This window comes from Suricata suricatta, chromosome 8 (assembly GCF_006229205.1).
Source record: "Suricata suricatta isolate VVHF042 chromosome 8, meerkat_22Aug2017_6uvM2_HiC, whole genome shotgun sequence".
NCBI classification, from domain to species: Eukaryota; Metazoa; Chordata; class Mammalia; order Carnivora; family Herpestidae; genus Suricata; species Suricata suricatta.
The window spans coordinates 72,266,848-72,283,749 of NC_043707.1; the positions used below are offsets into that span (position 1 = coordinate 72,266,848).

The 16,902-nt window shown below is 39.8% G+C and overlaps 1 protein-coding gene across 3 annotated transcripts in view; it reads left to right on the forward strand.

Moving 5' to 3' along the window:
* Positions 1–16,902, forward strand: part of DDAH1 (dimethylarginine dimethylaminohydrolase 1) — a 163,463-nt gene that overhangs the window by 22,803 nt on the left and 123,758 nt on the right. The window contains exon 1 of one of the 3 annotated variants that reach the window (XM_029948958.1): positions 7–30. The exons of 1 other annotated variant lie outside the window; for it this stretch is intronic. The gene's annotated coding sequence lies outside the window, so the exon portion shown is untranslated. Of the gene's footprint in view, positions 1–6; positions 31–227; positions 274–16,902 lie in introns of those variants that run through there. One more of the 3 variants, XM_029948959.1, reaches the window with a different exon arrangement.

Here is a 16,902-nt window from a genome sequence, read left to right on the forward strand (position 1 = left end):
CGACCCGGGGCGCCGAGCCGGAGGAAGGAGGTGAGCGCCAGCCCGGCGACGCGAGGGGCGCGGCCGGGGACGCGCACCGGGCCCTCCCCCGGCGCCCGCGCCCCAGTTGCAGGCGGAATCGCGGAATTGGCCCCCGGGCTAGTTTAAAACTTCTCATTTGGGGGAGAGGGTGTGTCTGAGAGAGAAGTTCATTGTTCACGCCTCCTGGCTGTCGGCACAGCTTGGGTGCCTCCAAGACGCCCCGACTGAGTGTGGTTGTGCGGACTCCGGCAGGTGGGTGGGGTGGGGAATCCACCCCACAGACGTTTTTTATTTGTAAAGATTAAACAGTGGCAAAGACAGTGCGACTCGGAGCGTTTCCCAGCGAGCAGGGGCAGGGAGGGTGGCCGCCCCAGGCGGACGAGCGAAGGCTGGGCGAGGACTCCGGGGTGGGGGTGGGAGCGAGGGCAGCGCGAGTTGGTGACACTGAGGCCCCCTAGCCTTCCCTGGGGTTTTCGGAGCAGCGCGGGGCAGATGAACCACGCGGGTGTCGGCGCCCACGACCTAGAGCGTCCCGAGTTACTTTTTAGTGGTGGCGACTGAGTCCGGCAGAAAGGAATGAATGTAAAGAGAATGGTTTGTTGGTGAGCTGTGAATAATGTGTTCGTGAATGGGCTAGGTGTGAAAAGCTGTACTCAGTGTAGGGTGTTGGGGGTGTGTCTGTGTGTTTCATTAGAAATGGTTGTTTCACAGATTCCATGATCTTTATTCTCTGTGTCCTTAAACTTCTAACAGAGCTTTTTGCGTTCTCAAGGGAAAGTGACTCCTGTAAAATATTGCAGCTTGTGAAATGGCTGTGTTTGCTTTAAACCTGAAGTGGGTTGGTGGGGAGACACAGTGAGAATGGATTTTAAAAAGCCATCTGGCCTGGGATTTCCCTTGTTGCCCGGCGAAGAGCCCAGGCTCAAGACTCTCAGTGGCATTGCAAGGAGCTGGTGGTTTCTTTCATATCTGGACAGTTTCCTATTTTGTCTTTTTTTTTTTTTAATGTCTTTATTTTATTTTTATGAGAGACAGAGACAGAGAGTGAGCGGGGGAGGGGCAGAGAGAGGGAAACAGAATCTGAAGCAGGCTCCAGGGTCTGAGCACAGGGCCGGTCAGAAGCTTGAACCCATGGACTGTGAGATCATGACCTGAGCCTAAGCCAGACAGCTTAACCAACTGAACCACCCAGGCACCCCTCTCCTATTTTGTCTTTATTTAAGTCACATTGGAAACACCTTATAGAACTTACGGTTAAAATATGCTTATCCTAGGGACACCTGAGTGGCTCAGTCGGTTAAGTGCCGGATTTCAACTCAGGTCATGATCTCACACCTCCTGAGTTTAAGCTCTGCAAAGGGCTCTGTGCTGATTGCTCAGAGCTGGAACCTGCTTTGGATTCTGTGTCTTCCTCTCTCTCTGCCCCTTCCTTCCAGGTTTGCACTCTGTCTCTCCCTCTTTCTCAAAAATAAATAAACATTAAAACAAATTTTTAAAAAAGATCTCCTTATACCCATGCTTTACTCCTTCGTTGATAGACATACATGGGCTGAGAGGATAAGAATATTCCATTTAATTCTTACTGAGACAGTTTATCATTTTTTCCCCACCCTGCCTTAGCAGAAAACAACAAGAGTAATGGATCTTATTCTCTTTACGTTTTTATTTCCTTTGCCACACCTTTGAGTCTGTAGGATGACCACTCTATTTTATCTTTTAATGTTTTATTTATTTTTTGAGAGAGAGACAGCATAAGCAGGGGAGGGTCAGAGAGAGAGAGAGAGGGAGATACAGAATATGAAGCAGGCTCCAGGCTCTGAGCTAGCTGTCAGCACAGAGCCCGATATGGCGCTCAACCGCCTGAGCCACCCAGGTGCCCCAGATCCACTCTGTTTTAAACTGATAAGCATGTTACACCATTTGAATACTTTCTAGTGTGTCCTAGGCCATAAGGCACAACTGTGGTTTGTGCTTAAAAGAGTAAAAGATTTCAGAAACCCTTTCAAAATGGTACTCATTTGATGAAGGTAGTCCAGTTTCTTGTCAACAGACTGCCACATATCTAATCATCCATTTCATTTTATTCCTATAATAAGACCTTCCATATTTTGGCCTTCCCAATGCTAAAGTGGGCAGTGATCTTTCTCCTCTGTCAGTTTTTGAGGTATACATTTTGAATTGGCTTTAGTCTTATATCATTCTGGTGTGGTGTAGTGGTTAGGAACATCAGACTGCATTCAGTTCTGTGGCCTTGGGGAGTGTCTCTTGCCTCATTTTTCTCACCTGAAAAGTGGACATACTAATACCTATTTCATAAAGTGGTTGTAATAAATTTATTAATCTATCTGAAATTTATAGGATAGGACATTTTGTGAGTGCTGATTATTATTTACTTAATGGAAGATTTGCTTCTTCTTGGGCAGTAAGAAGTCTGATATAGTGATGTGACATTACAATGACATTTCCCCTTCCCGGGGTGAAGGGGCGTCATCTTCACACTTTAGGATCCATCCTAATCTGCTCTGTAGCACCTCCTCCCAGCTTGAATTTCCTGCAGCTATGTGCTGTCTGTCAAAACGCCTTTGCCATTGCACATGATCTGAATCAGCAGAGAAGCAGACCTTCTAGCCAGAGAGAGAAATCTGGGCAGTCATGTTGGATGGGGTGCTTCTAGAAAGCAGGGCTATGCAGGGTAACTAACACTCTGAAATCTGTCACAAGACCAGGTCACTGCCTCAGTTCTGAGAATAAATGAGTGAATGAAATAAGTGCTAACTAGCTGATATGAACAAGCTGATAATAATTACTTCAAGGCCTTCTTTGGACTGTTAAATATATTTTTCGTGACACCTGACTCTCTAACTGAAATTCCACAACAGCTAAGGCATTATTTTAAGATTATTGCCACTGCTTTCCTTGCCTTCTGTCTCCTTATTCTCCATTCCATTCTTCACACGGTAGCTAAGCTGGTCTTTCTAAAACTCAAATCTGAACCTGCCCCTGCTGTGATGAAACTTCTTGAGGGAGACCTCTATTAAGCCTTATAAGCCCCTTGAATTGGACTCTTCTTGCTTTTCCAGCTTCAATTGCGTCTTGGACCCTACCCCAGGTGCCTACCAACCCTTTGGCTCAAGCCATCTTCTTTCATGAAAGCTCACCATGCTATTGCTTTTCTAGGCATACATTTCTCCTTATTCCGAGACAGTCTTCCTCTCTCCTCTTCTCCATTTTACCTGGCTCTTCTATTTATGCATCACTTCTCAGCTTACTGTTATCATTAACATTAGTAGCTACTCTCTCAGGGGTGCTTGCCATTTGCCAAGCTTGTCAGGTTTATGACGTGATTTCACTGAATGCTCATATCAACTCTTAGGGCTTGGATCTTTATTCTGATTTTAAAGTTGATGGAACTGAGGGATTAAATACATTGGCCAGGATTACAGAGTGGAACCAGTGAGACCAGGATTTGAACTCCAGTTTGTAGGATTCTAAAGTTCTAGTCATAACCACTGTGATACTAGACCACCAAGCCTGGGATTGGCTCTCCCTGTATGAGCACCTATAACTCTCTGTGCTCCTGCTGTAGTATTTATCATACTTTGTGGTAATGGCCTGTTTGACCTTTCTGTATCCTCCACTATTATGAAAACTGTCAGGGCAGGGGTCACATCTACATTCTTCAACATTTTATAACCAGGACCTTGCACACAAGAGTCATCCAGCAAATGTTTTTTCCAGCAAATGTGTCCATGACTTTAGGTCAGTCTTAGATTTCCCTCCTTATGACATATTTGGTCTTTTGCAAGCATTCTCAATAGAGTCCCAAAAGTTGCATTCTAAGTGCAGGTGATTTATAGCTGCTTTACTCTTCCTCTCTTTTTCCCTGACTCTGCCTCTTATTATTTTGCTTGTTTTTATAAAAATTCTGAGAAATTCCTTCTTTTTCAAAATATCATGTTATATTTAATGACTTTTCTTTCTTGGAAGAAAGGACTGAGAACTGAACTCAAGAAAATAACTCTTCTGTGAAAGCAGCGTTTGCCACAGTGGAGCCTCCCAAGATTGCTAAAACACAGACATTATTTACAGGAAGCTTAAGTTTTAGTGAAGAAAACTGTTTACAGAGTCAGCAAATAATGTTGGGTCTCTTAACTCTCTGTCTTCATGAATAGGACTGTTTTAATGTCTAATACTTTAAAGACAAATAAATTAGCTTTGAAAACTAGTCAAATTTTATATTTCTTTTCTTTTCTTTTTTTTGAGAGAGAAAGTATGTGCATGCTCGCATGTAAGTGGGGGAGGGGTAGAGGGAGAAGGAAAGAGAGAATCTTCTTCCATGCCCACTGTGGAGCTCAACCAGCGCAGGCCTCCGTCTCATGACTGTGAGATCATAACCTGAGCTGAGGTTACGAGTTGGACATTTAACAAACTGAGCCATCCAGGCACCCAGAGAACCAGTCATATTTTAAACGAATCCAGCTTAATTTTTGAAGGAAAAAAAAGTCAACTCACAAATGTCAACATCCTAGAAACAAATACCTAAGAGCTAAAGTAAGATAAGTGACAGGGTGTAAGAATTGGATTTTTAAAAAATTAAAATTTTTGGATAAATTATACATTTTCGCAATACCAAATTGGAAAGGTCTAAGAGGATAGATGTGCAGTGCAGTTAAGTCTCCCTGCTCTTGTACCTGACGACCCAGTTCCCTTCCTTAGAGGCAACTTCTAATACCATTTTTTAAAAAGTTTTCCTTCTAGAAGGTTTTTAGTACCTAATAAATGATTAACAGACAAAGGTTACTGAAGCAAAATTGTAAAGTACATCCTGTGCCCTTTTACCCCTCTTTCAGAGTTTTGTTATCCTTTTCCAGATATCACGGATTAGGATGTGGAACATTTTGTCTAGGATAAAAAACACACAGACTCATTCTCACAATGTGATAATGGCTTTAATTATCCTTTCCTGGACCATTCTCATTTTTAGGGACCTCTTTAGGAAGAAGGCAGTGTATAGCACAGTAATAAATCTCAAAAGTGGAATTAGACAGCAAGGTAGGGTAGGGAGGTATAAGTGGAAAGAGTGATCAATACATATTTAGATAGAAATTCACCTTTTATTAGGACATTAACTATTTGGATCTCCATATTTTGGCCCTGGGTTTATTCTTCGGTTAGGCTAAAAGCATAACCCTGTTGATCTCAGAGGCAAAGTGAATATCAAGACCATGTCTAATGACTAGCTAACATGTGCTAAGTTATGTGTGTGTGTGTGTGTGTGTGTGTGTGAATTGCAAAACATGGTATTATTATTAGCTTCATTTAAAAGAAGAAAACTGAGGCTCGGGTAACCAGAGTTAAGTAAGTTGTCCAAAGACACACAACTAATAAGTGACAGAGCTGAGCTTCTCATGAAAATGTGAAGGTCACTTTCGCTTGAAGTGCTCATAGCCAGTTGCAGTTAATCATAACAGAACATTAAATCAATGCAAAATAACTACCTGAATCCCATTTTATACAGCTAACAATATGTAATCTCCGTTGAGATTCACTCTGTTAATGAAGTGAATGTTTTACTTTCCTCCTCTCATAAATGAGAGTAGATTATTTTTCCATTTTAGTTAAAAAATAATAACCTGATCATTTACATGAAACCCCAGAATTGCCTAGGCACAATTTGTGCAGAATTGTATTGTTTACCAACAGGCTGAACAATTGCTTTTTTTAAATGCACACATTTCCTCAAACTTCTTTTTAACATCAGGTGAGAAAACTGCCCTAAGCCATAATTAGAAATTACTCTCTCACCAAGATGGAAAGTGAATGTGCTGGAGGCTCTTTACACAGCAGTGGATTCATAGTTCTTGATAAATCGTCACCTCCAACTGGTTAGAACAACGGCTACTTTTCAGGATGTTTCTTTTTTGACTCTACTTGGCCTTGGCAATGAATTTTGGAAATTGATATGTCTTGGAAACTGGAGTATGTCTATTATATAATGCATTCTATTCCCATGCAGTTGATCTTGAAAGCCTTGAAAATAAAGAACATAATGATGAGTAAGGAGTGACTTCTATTAGTTACTGTTAGCTGAAAATGAGCTTTCTGCAGAGAATCCTAGAATTATTAGAGAATCGTTACAAGACTAAGAAGGCAGAGATGGATCCCTTGTAATTCAGATATGCTGGGAAATTGCTTCTGCATGTATTTAAATTCCTGTTGAGCTCAGATTTCTTCAAAATTAGTTTTATTATAGTAATGGTAGGTATTTATCCATTACTATAAGCCACAACACAGAAAAATGTACTTAAGACTTTTGAACAAATAGATTTACTTATAGTGCTTTTGCCTCATAAGTAAATTATTCATGGCCTCTTATGAATCTCACTATAAATTTGGAGAGGCATGTTTAAAATATGAGTGCTGGTTACTACTTATTTTATGGGCATTTGCTATGAAACTCTGTAACCACTTCAGAAAGCCTCATTTTCTAACCGGACACCTGGTAGAGTCCATTCCTCTACTCAAGCGGTATCATAATTAAAGTAAAAATAACTGAAATCTTTTTTTAAATTTTTTAATGTTTTATTTATTTTTGATACAGAGAGAGACAGAGCATGAGAGGGGGAGGGGCAGAGAGAGGAGACACAGAACTGGAAGCAGGCTCCAGGCTCTGAGCTGTCAGCACAGAGCCTGACGCAGGGCTCGAACACATGAACGTGAGATCTGACCTGAGCCGAAGTCGCAGGCACAACCGACTGAGCCACCCAGGCGCCCCAATAACTGAAATCTTAATGAGAGAAAGAGAGGTTTCATTCATATCTTGCATGTTGTTCATCCCAGATAGTCAATAAATATTTATTTACCATAAATAAATTCCGTGTTCCATCAAAATGCTCCCCTCACCTTTGAAGTTAGCTTTTATTGCTTTCCCTAAACTGATATTAGGTATTAAATCTGTTCGAGTCCTCCACCCCATTTCATAAGTAGGCACTTTTCATCCAAATGGACAAGCAGGAGTGATCGCAAACAACAAATCCCATTTAAAAATGTGTGCGTGGACTGCGATCCTAGTTCACTTCATCATTGTCAAACAATTTAATAATGTACATGGTCTTCCTGAGGCTGTGTGCTGAGGGGCAGAGGTGTCACATGGAAAGAATAAATAATCAGACTTTAGATTCCTGTTTCTGAATGTTTAGGTCATTCAAGCAGGTATGACCAGAGGAAGCGGCACAGCAGAGTAAAAAGATGAAAGTATATGTTCTTACAGGGTTGTTTTAAATCAATGCGGCCAAACCTGATTAAATCTATGTTAGCAGATTACAGAGTACAACTTCTAAACTGCTTTTGAAACTAGATGGGCTCATAAGGGTGAATTGTCATTATACTGAAGTTGAATATATCAATATTTTGTCTTATTTGAATATGTGTAATTATATAAACCTTTTTCTTAGTTAAAAAATATTTATTTAATTTCTTTGTTCTTATTTTGTTTAAGAAATATTAAAGTTTTCTTATTTGCTGACAGGTCATGTTGAGATGGGACATGGAGGGTGAGAGAAAGATTAGACGTGGAAAAATTGATGGGGGAGTGTTGATAATTTACATTTGTGAGATGAGATTAGGTTCTGATGAATAAAAATACTGGTTTTTATTCAATATGAGATATTATACTGTCCTACTTAACTAACCAATCATCTAAACTCATGCCTTGTTAATGATAATCCATTATGAGATGAAGCTGAATTATAAGTGGCATGATTGCATTAAAATGACTGTGCTTTTGAAGGTAAAGGAGTAATAGTTGCATGACTCCTATATGTGCATTCAACAACTGTCTCCTACATGCCAGACCCAGTGTGTCGTGCTAGGGAGATAGAGACGAATTAGAGACCACTGCTGCCCTCAGCATCTCACAGTCCACTAGGGATGCAGACTGGTGGCAGACGCTTGCAGAACAAGGAGAGAGGTTTCATGACAGAGTTCTGTCTAGTGCTATGGAAATTCCAGGAGGTATGTCTGACCCACATCAGGACTTCTCAGAAGAGATTATTGAGCTAGAAGTAACTGGAAAATTCAGAGAGGACAGCCTTCCAGAGATAGAGAGCACTATGAAATAGGATGAGGGTGATAATCCAGTAAAAATTAATTTCATGAATGTTGAAAAGGATGCAGGATTGAAAAAAGCACACCTATGCCCTCTCAGAACTTTGAGATTTTGGATCTGTAGCTCCAAGTTCACCAAGAAAACTATGTCCTTCACTGTATTTCCTGTTTGGGGCCTAAAGGGATTTGGTTCCCTAGGACAACCTCTTCCTCATTGTCCACTTATTTCTTGAGGTTGCTAGAATGCCATTTGGCAGAGGCAGAAAATTTTCCTCTTTGGCCCCTAATTTGTCACATTAGGATGTATCAGGCAAATATGACATCCCATAGTGTGTGTGTGTGTGTGTGTGTGTGTGTGTGTGTGTGTGTGTTTGTAAAACTATCTCCTCTTTGCTGTCAAAATGTGTTTTTATTTGCAGATCTCTCCGTCTTGGCAGAGTTGAATTTGGTACATGCTGTGAAAGGCAACACAGTAGGGATATAGCCCTGTCCTAGGTGTTAGGGGGTGCTGGTTTTGACTTTTTGTCCATATGAATATCTAATATTCTTTTCGATTTGGAGATCTGTGCTTTTCTTTCTGGATCTTTGGTCATGGTGAGATGGGACCTGGAAAGTGAGAGAAGGATAAGAGATGTGGGAAAATTGATGGGGGAGTGTTGATAATTTACATTTGTGAGATGAGATTAGGGCTTGATGAGTAAAAAATACTGGTTTTTATTCAACCTGAGACATTATATTCGTGCTACTTAATTAGCCAATCATATAAACTCATGCCTTGCTAATGATAACCCATTATGAGATGAAGCTGAATTCACTGTTTCCCAAGCTCAGCTTGTTCAACCATTTATAGCATAGTTGATAAGTAATTTTTTGTCTAGAAAGCTTTAGATAAAAGCCATTGGAAGAGTATAATATCCCCAGACCCACAGTTTCTATCATCCCATGACTTTTATCACTGTCTGCCGGTGGATGTTTCTGTGGTAAATGTGAATCTATGGCCTGAAGAAATGAAGAGCAAGTGGATATGAAGTATGTTCTGGAAGTTGTGTTTTTTTGCTAGACATGCCCATGGCAGTTCTTTCTTATAAACTCTTCATTCAGTGCTTTTGATTTCCATTCCTGGTGCTAAATTTTGAGTTTTGTTTTCTAGATTTTGACTTTTGTCTTTGAAAACTGTATGTATTTTTCTTAATAAAGTAAAAAAATTAAAGATACCCATTTAAATGTAGCTTTTCTTTAGTTAGCTATGTATTATTTAAGATTGTTAACAGTAAGGTATTAAAGTAGTTATCTTTAAAATTTGGAGATACACTTGTATACTTAGACGTTCTTTGTCTGAAATCATTCAGAGAGCTGAAATTAATAATCTTGATGCAGTTAAAAGATAATAATGGAATAAAAACACATCCATTTTATTCTCTTCATTGTTATTATTTTTTTGAGTCCCAGGAAACCATCATTTTACAAAGAAAGAACTACAGTGTGGCTTTGGGTTGTAGTTTCCGCCACTTGTGATAGAAGCATATTTTCCAATTCAAGAGTTTTGGGTGGAGAAATTTAAATCTAGTGCTTTATTTTGAGGTACTGAAACCATTTTGCTCTTGCTTTGGGTATTCTTCTGACTTTTCTCATGCCATCTTAGTCCTCTATCAGGGACCCAGGTTTTCCAGCTCCCCTTTCTGCAAAAAATAAAGTGTTGAGAGAGAGGAGGATCCTAGTCACAGAGGTGCTGATTTCATTTTTATGTTATTCTCAAACTAAACATCTCTAAAGCTTTCAGCCTCCCCTAGGATCCAGGCTTCTCTAAGCCACCCGCTGTGAGGAGTTTAACAACGAATAGAGCACAGCTTCAGGACAAGGCTTCTTGTATAGTGTGTGCATGTATGTTTTCAAAGTGCTGCTCTCCACCCACCACAGAGGGGTCAGGAAATCAATTCAGTGCGTCATGACCAGCCCGTTTATTTTTACTGTACCAGAATCAATAGAAAATGTCAGAGTGTACTCCAACATGATTAGATTAATATGTCATGAAACCTTTTTCATTTCAATACATTTGTGTTTGTATGTATAATAATTACATATATAAAATACGATCTTTGCTGTAGATAATTTGCCAAAAATAAAAAGTGTGAAAACCCACTATGTCTCCTTTCAACCAGATTGCACCTCTCAACCTCTTCATCAAAATTCTGGAGGACCATGCCTGTTGTCCATTTGGGATCTGGGAATCATGGCCAAAATTCCAAATGTTTATGTATATCAAGTCACATTTGATTTCCATTTACCTAGGTTGGAAATGGAACCTTCTGGCTATTTGGACCCCTGTCCATTCAGGAGAGAAAAAAAAAGCTTAACTGAGGAACATGAGGAAGAGAAAGACTGTCAACTCCACTATTTGCTAGAAGCTGATTCTGCCTCTCCTTTGGTGACATTCTAACCAGTTAAGGGAAGGTTACATTGATTCAAATGGGCAAGCAGAGTTTCCATTTGAATGGGCATCTTTTTCATTTTTTTTGAGAGTGGATTCTGTGGTGGCAGCACAGAACTGAACCACAGAGCTCCTTGCATCCAGAGGGGTGCCTCCTGACATTTTCCTGTCAGCAGCCTGCAGTGGAAGCTATCTGCATGGACCCCAGGAAGCCTCGGTGTCCAATGTCAACATTTCCATTCCACTGGGGATGGAAACTCAGAACACTTTTTTTTGTTCAAAGAGCCCCAGAATGTGTCAAAACATAGAATGTCCTAAAGCCTAATTATAATGTTCACGTCATTTTCAGACCACTGAATAAAGGCCTAGAAGGGACCTTGAAAATCACCATTTCACCATTTTTCTTTAACACTTGGCAACACTAAATAGGTGTAAATCCAGCCTTTACAGAAAAATGCCCAAAGAAAATTTAATTTTCTTCCTCAAGTAACCCATTTCAGCAATATTTGTTAGTGTTGGTGCTCATTAAGTATGAGTCGTTCGAACTGGCATATAGGTTTGGGTTCATTCTGACAAAGTGTATTTGGTTACTAACAAGTTAGTCTGTGATTACAGGGAAACAGAGCATCCGATTTTCAATGGTAACACCCCCCTCTTTTCACAGCTGAGCAGCCTAGTACTAAGAGTGGAGTGTACTCTCACACCTGCTCTTTTGTTCCCCTCAAAAGGAGTGCTTTGAAGATTTTGGTAAGGGAACAATAATAGAGGCAAGCAGTGTGTGGCTATGACTGGAGAAATTGTGTGTTTGTAGGAAGGGGGCTCAGAATTTTGCATCTTGGAGCTGTATTTACATGAGAAAAATTGGGTAGTGCAGTTGTCGTGTCTCTAACAACATTTTTCTTTGTGAGCACTGAGCTGGATAACCGAAGCCTCGGAATGGTTTGCAAGAGAACTGAGGATGAATATTGCTTCTAAACTGGTCCCCAGAGAGAAGCTTCTTGGTGCGGGAGAGAATGAATGGGGATTTAGTCTAAAACACTTTTGAAAGTAAGTGATGAAAAACATACAAGATATAACCCACTGGCCTCAACGTGGCTGAGGACTCAATTATGATTCAATCCACACTTCCTGAAACACCCGCCTGCCCTGAGGTCAGCCTAATGACTGGAAATTCTGCAAATATAACAGCTACTGTCCCTTGGACTCTTTTAAACACACAACATATGCACACACCATTTATACGTATTCGGTACCAAGTTTGGATAAAATTCTTTTCTTTTTTTTTGACATTTATGTATTTTTCTTTTATAGTTTATTGCCAAGTTGGTTTCCATATAACACCCAGTGCTCATCCCCACAAGTGCCCTCCTGCATGCCAGCCACCCTCCTTCCCTTCTCCCCCTCCCCCATCAGCCCTCAGTTTGTTCTCAGTATGCAAGAGTCTCTCATAGTTTGCCTCCCTTCCTCTCTCCAACTATTTTTACCCCTCCCCTCCCCCATGGTCCTCTGTTAAGTTTCTCCTGTTCCACTTATAAGTGCAAACATATGGTATCTGTCCTTCTCTGCCTGACTTATTTCACTTAGCATGACACCCTCGAGGTCCATCCATGATGCTATGAATGGCCAGATTTCACTCTTTCTCATTGCCATGTAGTATTCCATTGTATAGATAAACCACATCTTCTTGATCCATTCATCAAGTGATGGATATTTAGGCTCTTTCCATGTAAAATCCATTTTCTAACAATGTGTTCCTTGCGAATAATGCTTGGTAATAATGCAGGTCATCAAAACTGATTAGAAAGATTCTTGACTTACATTATTTTGGTGGACCACTAGCCAGGAGAAATATTTTTTTTAATGAATTCTGCTTTTTCACTGGGTTCTTTCAGTCCATGATAACCTCTATTATCCTTCCTTCCTCTTGATGTCATCCCTTTTTAGAGCTGTCAATGGAGGAGAAAGGGTGTATGCAGTTCCTGGAACTTTCTTACCCTCCTCTTGTTGAGGAGTTCGTTTAACACCATGAATTTATCCTCATTTTCTGAGTCTGGATAGTGGTTTTCAAATTACAAGTTTCAACTCATAGGTGGATCATAAAGTCCACCTAGTGGATCACTCTACTTTTTGTTTGCTTTCTTGTAAATGAGCTAGAACTGAAATATCAGAGCACATTCATTATCTGTAAGGCAGGCAGGTATTTAAAATATATACATGTTCGAGGTGCCTGGGTGGCTCAGTCAGTTAAGCATCCATCTGGCTCTGGCTCAGGTCATGATCTCATGGTTCATGGGTTTGAGCCCCGCTGACAGCTCAGAGCCTGTACCCTGCTTTGGATTTTGAGTCTCCCTCTCTCTCTGACCCTCCCCTGCTCACACTGTCTCTCTCTCTCTGTTTCTCAAAAATAAATAAAAAAACATTAAAATATATATATATACATGTTTACTAGTGTGTTGTGAATTGTGATGTAAAATGTATTTCTTTCTGTGGATTATTGCCATTGAAATCTGCTTATCTAGGAAACCAAGATAAAACTTTAAAAAGTACTAAAATTGGCTTTTACTGATAGTGTTTGATGTTTGCAGCAATAATTTTGACATGTGTCACAGACACTGACTTTCCTTGAACAAATACGCTGTTTTCTCCTTTTATTACCTAGTAGGAGGGTAAAGCCATTGTCTAAAGGCAGCAAGATGCAGGAGATGGAAAGGAGGAGAAGAAAAGTAAACACTGTAAGTGGCAGGTTTTGAGTTCTTCTCAGTAAGTAGGCATTTTCAAATATTAAGGACTCCTTCACATAAATGCTATAGAGTATTCCCATACTCTTAGATCTTCATTTGTAAACCAAACTATGATGATGTGTTATTATAGGCCAGGATGGCAGGTGCTCAGAAAGCACACCTGTTATTAAAAGGGCCATGTTAGGGCCACCTGGTGGCTCCGTCAGTTAAGTTATAGACTCTAGATATCGGTTCAGGTCATGATCACACGTGACTTTGAGCACCTGCGCTGGGCTCCACGCTTGACAGTGCGGAGCCTGCTTGATACTCTCTCTCTCCCTCTCTCTTTCTCTCTGCCCCTCCCCTGTTCACCACAATCTTCTCTCTCTCTCTCATAAATAAAAATTTTTTAAATAAAAGGGCCACATAAGATCCCAGTACAGCTTTATGTTTTGTTGACCCCAGCCTCGCTTCCACTGATTCTCCTTTCCCCTGCTTCCCACTGATCTGCCCATCCGCATCTTCAGCGTGCCACACTCCCTGAATCCATGATCACTTGAGGTGCCTAATCATCTCAGGTGCCTCAATCATGCCATTCCCAGCATGCACACTTCTCACACAAAGTCTGGTACCTAGAGACGTACTTTTAAACTGCCTCAGGAGGCAGACCGATTCCTGTGACATTCCTTGAGCTATGCTTTCTCCTCCTTTCCACTGCCTTTAGGGCTGGAAGAGGACAACTATGAATTTAAATTATGGTCCCACTGCTTATTAGCTGTGTAGCCTTGAGCAAGTTAAGCTGCACTTTCATCTGTAAAAGTTGGGGTGGTTTTGACCATCTATAACCTTGTTAGGATACCTAGATGCATTAACATGTTAAAGTGCCTAGCAGTACTGTGCACAGAGTAGCTCTTCTGTCAGTGATCAGTCCCTTCAATTCTGCTATCTGCTTTCTGTATTCCTAGAGAGCTGTCAGTCATTTAAGCCCTGAAGGTGGAGACTGTGCTGTACTCCTGCTAGTTCCCACCCTGAAACTAAAGATCTCCATCCCTCTGGCTTCAGCCTTGCTGTCCGTGACCTGCCTAGACATTAAGACTCTGCCTGGCAATTGGGATTTGTGGCTCTTTTTGCACCCATATGTGGGCTTCACCTGAAACATGCCAGAAAATTGGGAAAACCATTAGAACATCCGCTTGAGCCTCAGTGGGCAGCTGGGCCAGTCCCTCAACACCTATGTGGCTATTATCCAAGCAGGTCTAACGGGGGCACTGGCTTTCTCTCCACTTCGCTTTTGTAGGAATAAGTCATCCTTGACTCAGTCAAAAGATACTGTTCTTTCCATAATTCTTCTTCATCCTCTGATCTTCTAAGTAAATAGATACTTAGAGAAACTCTTCCTTTAAATTTACCATTTGATCTTTAACTAGTCATCTATGGGTGTTTAGATTTGAATCCACATTTCTAGTATCTATACATTTAACATGTTTTCCATTTTTAAGAACTTTAAATTTTCTATTTTATCTAGTTTTTTATTATTACCATTTTTATTGAAGTATAGTTAACATATAATATATTTTAGGTGATACAATATAGTGATTCAACAATTCTCTAAGCTGCACAGTGCACACCATGAGAGTAGTCATCATATAACATTATTACAATATTTTTATTATTTTTTTATTTTAGAGTAGTTGACACACAATGTTACATTAGCTTCAGGTATACAACATAGTGATTCAACAAGTCTATAGGTTATGCAGTGCTCACTACAAGGGTAGCTACCATCTGTCACCATACAGTGTTATTAAGATTCTATTGACTATATTCCCTAAACTATACATTTTATCCTGTGAATTATTCATTCCTTAAGTGGAAGCCTGTATCTTCCACTCCTTTTTACTCATTTTGCCCATCCCTCTACTCTCGTGCCCTCTGACAAACATCAGTCGTTCACTGTACTTACCAGTCTTTTTCTGCTTTTGGGTTTTGTTTTTGTCTTCGTCGTCATCGTTGTTCATTTGTTTGTTTTTTTAGATTCCACATAGGAATGAAATAATGTGGTATTTGTTTTTGTCTGACTTACTTCGTTCAGGATAATACCCTCCAGGTCCATCTGTGTTCTCACAAATGGCAAGATCTCATTCTTTTTTATGGCAGAATAATATTCCAATATATATATACATACACACATATACATTATACACATTACACACAAACACACACATATTCATCCATTTATCTGTTGGTGGTCACTTGGGTTGCTTTGATATCTTGGCTATTGTAAAGTGGCAATAAACATAGGAGTGTATGTTTCTCTTTGAATTAGCATTTTAATTCTCTTTGAGTAAATAGCCAGTAGTGGAATTACTGGATTATATGCTAATTCTATTTTTAATTTTTTGAGGAATACAACTGCTTTTCACAATTGCTGCACCATTTTACATTCCTATCACCTATGTAACAAGGGCTCCTTTTTCTCCACATCCCTGTCAATACTTGTTATCTGTTGTCTTTTTTAATCTAGTCATTCGGATATCTTATTGTGGTTTAATTTGCATTTCCGTGATGATTAGTGTTGTTGAGCATCTTTTCACATATCAGTTGGCCATCTATATGTGTTCTTTGGGAAAATGTCTGTTTCGGTTCTCTGCCATTCTTTTGATCAGAGTATTTGTGTTTTGGTATTGAGTTGTATAAGTGTATATTTTGGATATTAACCCCTCATCAGATATATACTTAGCAAATATCTTTTCCTATTCATTTGGTTACCTTTTTGTTGTTGATGGTTTTATTTGCTGTGCAAAAGCTTTTTATTTTGATGTAGTCCCAATAGTTTATTTTTGTTTTTGTTTCTCTTACCTCAGGAAACATAACTATAAAAATGTCATTAAGTCTGATGTTAAAGAAATTACTGCTTACATTTTCTTCTGGTTTTATGGTTGCAGGTCTCACATTTAGGTGTTTAATCATTTTGAGTTTATTTTATGGCATAAGAAAGTGGTCCAGTTTTATTATTTTGCATGTAGCTGTCTAGTTTCCTCAGCACCATTTGTTGAAGAGACTGTCTTTTCACCATTGAATGTCTTGCCTCTTTTGTCATAGATTAATTGACTGTATAATCATATTAATTATAATAGAATTCTGGGCTCTCTATTCTATTCCTTTGATCTATGTGTCTATTTTTTAAAATGTATTTATTTTTGAGACAGCCTGAGCAGGGGAGATGCGGAAGGGGGAGGGCAGAGGATCTGAAGCGGGCTCTGTGCTGACAGCAGGTAGCCCGATGCAGGGCTTGAACTCATGAACCATGAGATCATCACCTGAACGGAAGTCAGATGCTCAACCAACTGAGGCACCCAGGCGCCCCAGCTATGTGTCTATTTTTGTGCTAGTACCATACTGTTTTTTCTAAATGTAACACAATTTATTTTTTTTAACATATGCAATTATTTTCCATCATTTACAATACAGTAGTTACAATGACACTCCAAACAGAAAAGCAAAGTAAAAAATCAAAACCCCCACTTCTATTTCATGTAATTAGACTTATACAGAAATTAGAAGGTTAAGTAACAACTAGTTAATCACCTAATTTCACAGCTATCTGAAGTGGCAATCGTTATATAG